We start from the raw sequence: 11,973 nt of genomic DNA on the forward strand, positions 1-11,973 counted from the left end.
CCCATGTTTCTGCAGCACTGTTACTACTCTGTGATGTAAGGTGCCCAAGTTTGTGCAGCACTGTTACCACTCTGTGATATCAGGTGTCCATGTTTGTGCAGCACTATTACCGCTCTGTGATGTCAGGTGCCCATCTTTGTGCAGCACTATTACCACTCTGTGATGTAAGGTGCCCATGTTTGTGCAGCACTGTTACCGCTCTGTGATGTCAGGTGCTCATGTTTGTGCAGCACTGTTACCACTCTGTGATGTCAGGTGTCCATGTTTGTGCAGCACTGTTACTGCTCTGTGATGTCAGACACCCATGTTTGAGCAGCACTGTTACCACTCTAATGTCAGGTGCTCATGTTTGTGCAGCACTGTTACCGCTCTGTGATGTCAGGTGCTCATGTTCGTGCAGCACTGTTACCACTCTGTGATGTCAGGTGCCCATGTTTGTGCAGCGCTGTTACCACTCTGTGATGTCAGGCGCCCATGTTTCTGCAGCACTGTTACTGCTCTGTGATGTAAGGTGCCCATGTTTGTGCAGCACTGTTACCGCTCTGTGATGTCAGGTGCTCATGTTTGTGCAGCACTGTTACCACTCTGTGATGTCAGGTGTCCATGGTTGTGCAGCACTGTTACTGCTCTGTGATGTCAGGCACCCATGGTTGAGCAGCACTGTTACCACTCTGTAATGTCAGGTGCTCATGTTTGTGCAGCACTGTTACCGCTCTGTGATGTCAGGTGCTCATGTTCGTGCAGCACTGTTACCACTCTGTGTTGTCAGGTGCCCATGTTTGAGCAGCACTGTTACCACTCTGTGATGTCAGGCGCCCATGTTTCTGCAGCACTGTTACTGCTCTGTGATGTAAGGTGCCCATGTTTGTGCAGCACTGTTACCACTCTGTGATGTCAGGTGTCCATGTTTGTGCAGCACTATTACCGCTCTGTGATGTCAGGTGCCCATGTTTGTGCAGCACTATTACCGCTCTGTGATGTAAGGTGCCCATGTTTGTGCAGCACTGTTACCGCTCTGTGATGTCAGGTGCTCATGTTTGTGCAGCACTGTTACCGCTCTGTGATGTCAGGTGCTCATGTTTGTGCAGCACTGTTACCGCTCTGTGATGTAAGGTGCCCATGTTTGTGCAGCACTGTTACCACTCTGTGATGTCAGGTGCTCATGTTTGTGCAGCACTGTTACTGCTCTGTGCTGTCAGGCGCTCATGTTTGTGCAGCGGTGTTACCACTCTGTGATGTCAGACGCCCATGTTTGTGCAGCACTGTTACCGCTCTGTGATGTAAGGTGCCCATGTTTGTACAGCCCTGTTACCACTCTGTGATGTCAGGTGTCCATGTTTGTGCAGCACTGTTACCGCTCTGTGATGTCAGGTGCCCATGTTTGTGCAGCATTATTACCGCTCTGTGATGTCAGGTGCTCATGTTTGTGCAGCACTGTTACCACTCTGTGATGTCAGGTGTCCATGTTTGTGCAGCACTGTTACTGCTCTGTGATGTCAGGCACCCATGTTTGAGCAGCACTGTTACCACTCTGTAATGTCAGGTGCTCATGTTTGTGCAGCACTGTTACCGCTCTATGATGTCAGGTGCTCATGTTCGTGCAGCACTGTTACCACTCTGTGATGTCAGGTGCCCATGTTTGTGCAGCGCTGTTACCACTCTGTGATGTCAGGCGCCCATGTTTCTGCAGCACTGTTACTGCTCTGTGATGTAAGGTGCCCATGTTTGTGCAGCACTGTTACCGCTCTGTGATGTCAGGTGCTCATGTTTGTGCAGCACTGTTACCACTCTGTGATGTCAGGTGCCCATGTTTGAGCAGCACTGTTACCACTCTGTGATGTCAGGCGCCCATGTTTCTGCAGCACTGTTACTGCTCTGTGATGTAAGGTGCCCATGTTTGTGCAGCACTGTTACCACTCTGTGATGTCAGGTGTCCATGTTTGTGCAGCACTATTACCGCTCTGTGATGTCAGGTGCCCATGTTTGTGTGGCACTATTACCGCTCTGTGATGTCAGATGCTCATGTTTGTGCGGCACTATTACCGCTCTGTGATGTCAGACGCTCATGTTTGTGCAGCACTGTTACCGCTCTGTGATGTCAGACGCTCATGTTTGTGCAGTACTGTTACCGCTCTGTGATGTCAGGTGCCCATGTTTGTTCAGCACTATTACCGCTCTGTGATGTCAGACGCTCATGTTTGTGCAGCACTGTTACCGCTCTGTGATGTCAGGTGCCCATGTTTGTGCAGCACCGTTACCGCTCTGTGATGTCAGGTGCCCATGTTTGTGCAGCACTATTACCGCTCTGTGATGTCAGGCAGTCATGTTTGTGCAGCACTGTTACCGCTCTGCGATGTCAGGAGGCCATGTTTGTGCAGCACTGTTACCGCTCTGTGATGTCAGGCGCCCATGTTTGTGCAGCACTGTTACCATACTTGCCTACCCTCCCGGAATGGCCAGGAGGCTACCAAAAATGGGGTGCACCTCCCGGCTCCCGGAAAGGTGGGCAAGTCTCCAGCAGCACCGCAGCTCCCCCTTGGCCGCCCACTTGCAGAGTACAATTGGGCATTCCAAGGGACCCGATAACGCAATTCCTGCTGAATCGCGTCATAATAGCCCCGCCCCTCATTGTACTATCGCCACTGTATAGCGGGGGTGTGGCCACAGTGACGTGACCACAAGCTCCATGTCCCCAATGCTGCCTCAGCTACTTAGCCATGCCCCAGACCTGTCCCATGCGACGTCACGCCCGCCCCCTTCTGCACCGAGCTGGCTGTCTTCTCCCGGAGGGGGCAACCAGAAAGTCTGCAACCCTGACTGTTACCACTCTGTGATGTCAGGCCCCCATCTTTGTGCAGCACTATTACCGCTCTGTGATGTCAGGTACCCATGTTTGTGCAGCACTGTTACCTGTCTGTGATGTCAGGTGCCCATGTTTGTGCAGCACTGTTAACACTCTGTGATGTCAGGCGCCCATCTTTGTGCAGCACTGTTACTGCTCTATGATGTCATGCGCCCATGTTTGTGCAGCACTGTTACCATTCTGTGATGTCAGGTGCCCATGTTTGTGCAGCACTGTTACGGCTCTGTGTGTCAGTCACCCATGCTTGTTCAGCGCTGTTTCTGCTCTGTGATGTCAGATGCTCATGTCTGTGCAGCACTGTTACCGCTCTGTGATGTCAGTCACCCATGTTAGTGCAGCACTGTTACCATTCTGTGACATCATGAATGGCAGAGGAGCCGCTAAGAGAAGCAGCAGAAGACAGAGGTAAGTGTGAGATTGAGCTGGAGAGACTTGGGGTGGAGGTGGTGTGGGGGTTGCTGGAGCCAGAGAGACACGGGGATGCTAGAGCCAGAGAGATAGAGGAGGGATGAGGCTGGAGCCAGGGAAAGCGAGTGTGGGTGCTGGAGATGAAAAAACAGAGAGGGGGATGAGGCTGGAGCTTGAGAGATGTATAGGGGGATAAGGCTAGAGCCTGAAAGCAGAGGCGGAACTACCGGCAGGGCAAGCAGTGCGTTGCACTGGGGCCTGCCTCTGTCCAGGGGCCCAAGCATGTAATGAGTCAAACTGACTCATTACATGCCGCTGTGCGCTGCGGGCAACCGCTGCCCGCAGCGCACAGCCGCCCACAGAGGAGAAGAGCAGCGGCGAGGTGAAAGAGGGAGCCGCAGCAGCGCTTTGTTACTGGTGGAGGCGCTGCTGCTGCTGCCCCTCTGCTTCACTATAGGCTGTCTTCCGAGAACAGCCTATAGTGAAGCAGGGGGGCAGCAGCAGCAGCGCCTCCACCAATAACACAGCGCTGCTGCAGCTCCCTCCTCCACCTCGTCTACTGCCCGGGAATCGTCAAGCTGCACGAGGAGCCTGAGCCAGCGGAGAGGGTAAGTATGATTCTACTTTCTTTCTTTCTCTTTATTTCTTTCTTTCTTTCTGTCTCTTTCTTTCTTTATTTCTTTCTGTCTCTTTCTTTATTTGTTGGGACTGCCTGCCGCTATGTGTAAAAATGGGGGACTGCCTACCGCAATGTGTAAAAAGGGTGGACTGCCTGCCGCTATGTGTAAAAATGGGGGACTGCCTGCCGCAATGTGTAAAAAGGGGGGACTGCCTGCCGCAATGTGTAAAAATGGGGAATCTGCCTGCCGCAATGTGTAAAAATGGGGAATCTGCCTGCCGCTATGTGTAAAAAGGGAGAATCTGCCTGCCGCAATGTGTAAAAACGGTGGACTGCCTGCCGCAACGTGTAAAAAGGGGGAATCTGCCTGCCGTAATGTGTAACAAGGGCACGCTGTCTGCCGTAATGTGTAACAAGGGCACGCTGTCTGCCGTAATGTGTAACAAGGGCACGCTGTCTGCTGCTATGTGTAAAAAGTGTACGTTGTCTGCCGTTATGTGTAAATAGTGTACGCTGTCTGCCGTAATGTGTAAAAAGGGGACGCTGTCTGCCGTAATGTGTAAAAAGGGGGACGCTGTCTGCCGTTATGTGTAAAAAGTGTACGCTGTCTGCCGCTATGTTTAACAAGGGCACGCTGTCTGCCGTTATGTGTAAAAAGTGTACGATGTCTGCCGTAATGTGTAAAAAGTGCACGCTGTCTGCCGCTATGTGTAACAAGGGCACGCTGTCTGCCGTTATGTGTAAAAAGGGGACGCTGTCTGCCGTAATGTATAAAAAGGGGGACGCTGTCTGCCGTAATGTGTAAAAAGTGCACGCTGTCTGCCGTAATGTGTAACAAGGGCACGCTGTCTGCCGTTATGTGTAAAAAGTGCACGCTGTCTGCCGTAATGTGTAAAAAGTGCACGCTGTCTGCCGTAATGTGTAAAAAGGGGGACGTTCTCTGCCGTAATGTGTAAAAAGGGGACGCTGTCTGCCGTAATGTGTAAAAAGAGGAATATGTTCGCTGTAAGGTGTAAAAGGGTCTCTACCTGGTGTAGTGGTGCTACTGTGCGGCGTAATTTGAAGAATGGAGACTACTGTGCACTGTTTTAGGAATTGGTATTATTTTGTGGCCACACCCCTTCCCCGCGAAGCCACGCCACTATGTATTTTTGCGCGCGCCTACGGTGCGCACTGCCCCTGTTTTGCATGCAGGGGTGGGGCTCCGATGCCGTTTCTTGCACACAGTGCTAAAATGTCCAGTTACGGCACTGTTGCTAGGTATCCATTTCTCTGGCCCTGAGCAGGTCCCCCTCACCAGATCCTCTCAAGGGGTGAGGGGGTGGACTTGGATGGGATGGGGGAGGGGGGGGGGCAAAGCATTTTGTCGCACCTGGGCCCACCGCTTGCTAGTTCCGCCACTGCCTGAAAGACAAAGAGGGGGATGAGGCTGGAGCTTGAGAGATGGAGAGGGGGATGAGGATAGAGCCTGAAAGACAGAAAGAGGTAATAAGCTGGAGTCAGAGAGACAGAGAGGTGGATGAGGCTGGAGATGGAGAGGGGGATAGAAACAAAGAAACATAGAATTTGACGGCAGATAAGAACCACTTGGCCCATCTAGTCTGCCCTTTTTTTTTTTCTTTTTTTTTACCATATTTTAGCTCAATCCTTATTTGATCCTTATTTCTTTGTAAGGATATCCTTATGTCTATCCCATGCATGTTTAAATTGCTCTACTGTCTTAGCCTCTACCACCTCTGATGGGAGGCTATTCCACTTGTCCACTACCCTTTCTGTGAAGTAATTTTTCCTCAAATTTCCCCTGAACCCTCCCCCCCTCCAGTCTCAGTGCATGTCCTTGTGTCCTATTGCTTCTCCTCATTTGGAGAATGTTTCCCTCCTGGACTTTGTTAAAACCCTTGATATATTTGTAAGTTTCTATCATGTCCCCCCTTTCCCTTCTCTGCTCCAAGCTATACATATTGAGATTTCTTAGTCTTTATGGGTATGTTTTGTGATGTAGGCCATGCACCATTTTAGTTGCCCTTCTCTGTAGAGTCTCTAATGTATTAATATCCTTTTGAACATATGGCCTCTCCCAATGCAGCCAAGTATCTGACTTGCCTTCCTCATTGCTGTTACATTGCTTACCTGCCTTTAAGTCACCTAATATAGTGGCTCCTAGATCCCTTTCCTCCTGAGTAGTTTCCAGTATAGTGCCATTAATACTATATTTAGCCTTTGGATTTTTGGGATGAAGCTGGAGCCAAGGAGACAGAGAGGGAGATGATGCTAGAGCCGGAGAGATAGAGAGGTGGATGAGGCTGTAGAGGGAGTGAAGCTAGAGACAAGGAGGAGGAGAGGGGGATGAGGCTGGAGCCGGAAAGACAGAGATGGATCAAGCTGGAGACAGAGAGGGGGATGAGGCTGGAGCTGGAAAGACAGAGAGGTGGATCAAGCTGGAGACTGAGAGGGGGAGGAGGTTGGGGCTGGAGAGCCAGAGAAGGGGATGTGGTTGGAACTGGAGAGACCAAGAGTGGTATGAGGCTGGAGCTGGAAAGACAGAGAGGTGGATCAAGCTGGAGACTGAGAGGGGGAGGAGGTTGGGGCTGGAGAGCCAGAGAAGGGGATGTGGTTGGAACTGGAGAGACCAAGAGTGGTATGAGGCTGGAGCTGGAGAGCTTCCGAGGGGGATGACACTGGAGCTGGAGACGAGAATGAGGTTGGAAAGATGGAGAGGGGGATGAGGCTGGAGAGATAGAGAGTTTAATGGTAGTGGACTGACAGAAAACGGGGGATGAGGCTGTAAAGACTTAGAGGGAGATGGGTCTGGAGAAAGAGCCAATGGCTGACCGACCTGCACCTACTGAGGACTGAGGGGGAGGGCCAAAAAGCACAAGTATACAAGGCCCAAAGATTTCTGTTACCGGCCCTGCTACTATTGCTACTGCAGTCCACAACCCAGAGGCTTCGCGGTGCATGTCCCATTCACAGAAGAACAGAGCACGGCCCCGCAACATGGGTAATCCAAAACTACGGGGCCCTCACAAAAGACTTGCAGTGGGGCCATATTCTGTGTCCCCCTTACAGCCTATGCACCTGTTTTCCAGCTCAGCATATAAGTCAGGGTGTGAAGATGGCGTCCGTTACAGGGGCAAGGTTTCGTTTGCTCATACTGAAAGGAGCAACTTATACACAGTGGCAATCATTTATATGGCAAAACCAGGTTGATTTTGTCATGTAAATGTTTACCACTTTAAAAAAAAAAACAGGAGAATGTTACCAAAATCTCTCACTTTCTGATTCTCACACCCTATTACATTTCCCCCCAAGACTGCTAAAAGTTGCACACTCCCCGCAGGTAGAAAATTGAAACATGGACTTTTTAACCCCCACGCCCCCCCCCAAACACACACACACACACACACATACACACACACACACAGACTTCATGAGGCACGCTTCATAAATGTATCTGCTTTTTCTCTCCTTTCTCAGATTTTACTTCAGAGTGACCGATGGCTGTACAGGCCCTACACCCTTCCTAACAGGTATTCTGCGGAACAGGGATCGATCTATTTTCTGCTGTGTGCGGCTTCTGTTTGCTTATCTAACATGCATCAGAGATGAAAGTCACTCAGTGATGTTATCTATCTTACATGAGTCATCTACAGCCTTCATCTACAGCCTTGTGCAAGCCTACTGCACCTCATCTGGTGGCGTTCAGTATGATTTCCCGATGGACAGGATTCCGGAGGTCAGAATACCAACAGCAGCATCCCATCCATGAGAATCCCGACAGCCCCCCATTAAGCCCCCTAACCCTCCCCTGTTCCCTTACCTAACCCTCCCTTGTGGGTGCATAACCCTAACCCTCCCTGATGGTGCATAACCCTTACCCTTCCCGCTTGGTGCCTAACCCTGACCCTCCCTTGTAGTGCATAATCCTTCCCGCTTGGTGCCTAACCCTAACCCTTTCCTGGTGGTGCCTAAGCCTAACCCTCCCTGGTGGTGCCTAACCCTAACCCTTTCTGGTGGTGCATAACCCTAGCCATGCCCGCTTGGTGAATAACCCTAACCCTTTTCGCTTGGTGCCTAACCCTAACCCTCCCCGCTTGGTGAATAACCCTAACCCTTTTCTCTTGGTGCCTAACCCTAACCCTCTCTGATGGTGCATAGCCCTAACCCTTCCCGTTTGGTGCCTAACCCTAACACTCCCCGGTGGTGCATAACCCTAACCCTCCCCGTTTGGTGACTAACCCTACCTACCCTGCTGCCTAAACCTGACCCTTCCCGCTTGGTGCCTAACTCTAACTCTTCCCACTTGGTGCATAACTCTAACCCTCCCCGCTTGGTGCCTAATCCTAGCTTCCCTGCTGCCTAAACCTGACCCTCCCTGCTTGGTGCCTAACCTCCCCTGCTAAGAGCCTAACTTTAACCCTCCCTCCCCGGTACCTAACCCTAACCTTCCCATCCCTGAACCCTAACCCTAAACACCTGTCTGATGGCGAAACCTAACCCCCTCTTCCGCGCATCCCTCTGAAAGGAGGATCGGGATTCCAGGCGTCGGTATCTAGACGCCAGGATCCCAAGTCCGGTTGGGATTTAGACGCCGGTGTTCCTTCTGCGGACGGGATTCCAGCATCGGTATTTTGAGCGGCGGGATCCCGTTCATCGGGAAGCTGACTGCATTCCACCCATAATCTGATTGGTTGCTATGGGCTACATCACCACTTTTCATTTTTAATACATTTAGTAAATTTACCCCTATGTGTCCAATAATAACCCATCTCACACCAGTGATGAAACAGTGAGGTTACTGGTATAAGTGCTACACCTCCTGACAGGCATGTTTTCTCACCCAATACTGTAAACATTTAGCTGTGTGCAAAGATTCCCATCACTGGCAGGAATGTAATAAGTTACTCATTGCTAATGCACAACAAATAGATAATTGGGCTTACACATCCAACTGTGCAAGTCACTGCTGTTTGGAGAATGTTATTGTCCTATGTACGGCAGGGACCCTGCCCTAACCTCAGGATCTAGGGCCATCTATAAGTTCAGCCACTGTCCACCAGTTCTCTTGTCTCTCCTACCTCTTTTACCCTGCAAGGACGCCTTGCTGACTCCGCAGAGGGCTATTGTGCAGACGCCCATACCTACTGAACTGAACATAAGAGGTCATTCAGACCTGGTCGCTGCTGTGCATTTTCGCACAGCGGGTGATCAGCGATTAACTGCGCATGCTTATGAACCGCAATGCACACGCGCGCCGGACAACAACAACAGGCATCGCCGGTCAGCGACAGGCTGGTGCGAAAATTCTAATTGCACAGCCATTCGCATGCTGATTGACAAGAGGAAGCCGTTTGTGGGTGGTAACTGACCGTGTTCTGGGAGTGTCAGGCAAAACGCAGGCGTGCCCAAGTGTTTTCAGGGAGGGTGTGTGACGTCAGCTCCGGCCCCCGAACAGACAAGTAAGTCCTGGGCTGCGCAGAGACGGCCCACACATGTTAATACCAGCCACCAGGTGAGTGAGGTGCGAACGGATTTGCAGCTGTCCGCTGACTGAGGGTTTTTTTAGCAGCTCGGCGTACACATGCGTTCGCACACTTGCATGGCGAATATACACTCCCCTTGGGCGGCGACTATCTGATCACAGGGCTACAATTTTAGTAGCCCAGCGATCAAGTCTAAATGACTCCCATAGTTTGCCCGCCATGTATTGTAGCATGGCAAACTACCCCTATGAGTTCCGCAGAGGATGGCATGGAAAATATCCTCATCATCTTATCCTTTGGGTTTTCTAGAACTCCTTTCCTTTTCTTCTGTTGGTGAAAGTAGAAAGCAGATAGTCATTTAACAGTCTATTTCTCAAGCCTAACACCATGAGGAATAGCTGTTTATACATAATTCGGTCAATATATAATATATCTGACAGCTGATAAAAAGTACGTCATAGGGCGGGCACTCACCGTAGCCAGCGTCTGGTCTGGCAAAAGGATGAAGACTGGCACGCAAAGAAGGAGGTACTGTGAGGCCTAAAAATAAAGGACATAGAGAGGATGAAGAGCAAGAAACAAAGGGGCAGGAGAGAGAGGGTGGGATGTACTAACCTATGGTGGTACATCCCGCCACACTTCGCATTGATACTAATCGCATATGTACTAACAAATGCAATTAGTATCGCAAATCTTTGTCTTTTGCAATGCCAGCAATTCTGTGTTTCGGCCCAAGGTGGTAAGAAGCCCATAGGCTTCTATAGGGTAATGCCACCCAAAGATGGCGTAACCCACTGCATCAAAGCGCTTGGTATATATGGGACGGGCGGAAAGAATCATCGATGACCACTCCCACGCTGCTCATGACCTGTTCCAGCGGCTGCCATCTGGAAGACGGTACAGCCTGCGGCTCGTGAGAACTGCTAGACACAGGAACAGTTTCTTTCCCCAAGCGACTATCTTGGTTAACTCGACACTTGCTTAGTCTATTCATTTTCGCACTCGGACCATGTATTCAAGCATCCATTATGTTCCCTTCTCTATGTTTATGTCACGTTGTTGTTTTCTTTTTTTCTTCTTTTCTCTTTTCTTTTTTCTTTTTTCTTTCTGAGAGCTGTGGTTATTGGAAACAATTTCCTTGTGTATTATGTACTGATATACTTGGCAATAAAGATGATTCTGATTCTGAAATGCGGCTTACTTAAGTATGCATTTTCCCTTTAGTACATCTTGCCCAGCGAGAGAGAGACTGAGGAACAAGAGAGGGAGGGGCAGGAGAGAGAGAGAGAAACGCTGAGGAGAGAGAGACACACAGGGACAAAGAAGAGAGAGAAAACAAATGTTGGACAGGAGAGATACAGGGGGACAGGAGCAGTAGCGGATCTTGCCATGGGCAGAAATTATTCTTTGAAGAAGCCGCCGATCTGCACACAGGCGGAGAAACGCGTAGAGGAGTGCCATCCACGGCGTTGATCTGTTGCATCCCGCACCTATACGTGAGGACAAGAGTGGTAACTATCAAGAGTGAGACGTCACTTCTTTAATCAGTTACCTGGTCTGAAGACACGTTGTGTCGGGTTCTATTTAATAGCGTGGCCACGCTGGACTTTGCAGTTGAATTATTCTATGGACAAAAATCCTGAGTATTAACATTCAAACAGCTATTCCATTAAGCAATTGTTTGCATGCTTTGAATCATTTCGGAAAGTTACGAACTAACAGTTGAAGATTCTTGCATGATATTAAGTGAGCCTGTCTAACATCACTGAGCTTGGTTCCGTCTGGCTAAAAATTATGAACTGTTAGTAACTAATTGTTCTAAACGAACAGCTTCTAACATCTCCAAGCTTTGCTCTATCTATATCTTTGCAAATATAAATATGTGGATTTATGCTGATTTATACTGCAGTAAATAAGTTGATCAACTAATAAGTGGCCACAGGGTGAAATTATAAGCCGTGTTATGAATGTTGTTTGTATAAATGTCTAATAAATGTTATATGTTTTAATTTATACTGATCAGGATAGCGCTTCATTTTATCTTTTGTGGTTTTTACATTTTTTGAGAGGTAACAGTGACCTCTTAGGTGAAGCAGCAATCCCAGATCAGGTGTATTGTTAGTTACATCCCAGATCTTTTAACTATTTGCGCCCAGGTGTTATCTTTCTTTTTCTTTCTTTCCCCAAGCGACTATCTTGGTTAACTCGACACTTGCTTAGTCTATTCATTTTCGCACTCGGACCATGTATTCAAGCATCCATTATGTTCCCTTCTCTATGTTTATGTCACGTTGTTGTTTTCTTTTTTTCTTCTTTTCTCTTTTCTTTTTTCTTTTTTCTTTCTGAGAGCTGTGGTTATTGGAAACAATTTCCTTGTGTATTATGTACTGATATACTTGGCAATAAAGATGATTCTGATTCTGAAATGCGGCTTACTTAAGTATGCATTTTCCCTTTAGTACATCTTGCCCAGCGAGAGAGAGACTGAGGAACAAGAGAGGGAGGGGCAGGAGAGAGAGAGAGAAACGCTGAGGAGAGAGAGACACACAGGGACAAAGAAGAGAGAGAAAACAAATGTTGGACAGGAGAGATACAGGGGG

At 49.2% G+C, this 11,973-nt stretch overlaps 1 long non-coding RNA gene across 1 annotated transcript in view; it reads left to right on the forward strand.

The window, feature by feature from the left end:
- LOC134957122 (uncharacterized) overlaps positions 1–11,722 on the forward strand; it is a 78,721-nt gene extending 66,999 nt beyond the window's left edge. Inside the window, exons 2-3 of the long non-coding RNA XR_010186478.1 lie at positions 7,368–7,420; positions 10,598–11,722. This is a non-coding gene — a long non-coding RNA (uncharacterized LOC134957122). The remainder of the gene's footprint in view (positions 1–7,367; positions 7,421–10,597) is intronic.
- The last annotated feature ends 251 nt before the right edge of the window (positions 11,723–11,973 follow it).

The sequence above is a fragment of the Pseudophryne corroboree genome, chromosome 9 (genome assembly GCF_028390025.1).
Source record: "Pseudophryne corroboree isolate aPseCor3 chromosome 9, aPseCor3.hap2, whole genome shotgun sequence".
NCBI lineage: Eukaryota > Metazoa > Chordata > Amphibia > Anura > Myobatrachidae > Pseudophryne > Pseudophryne corroboree.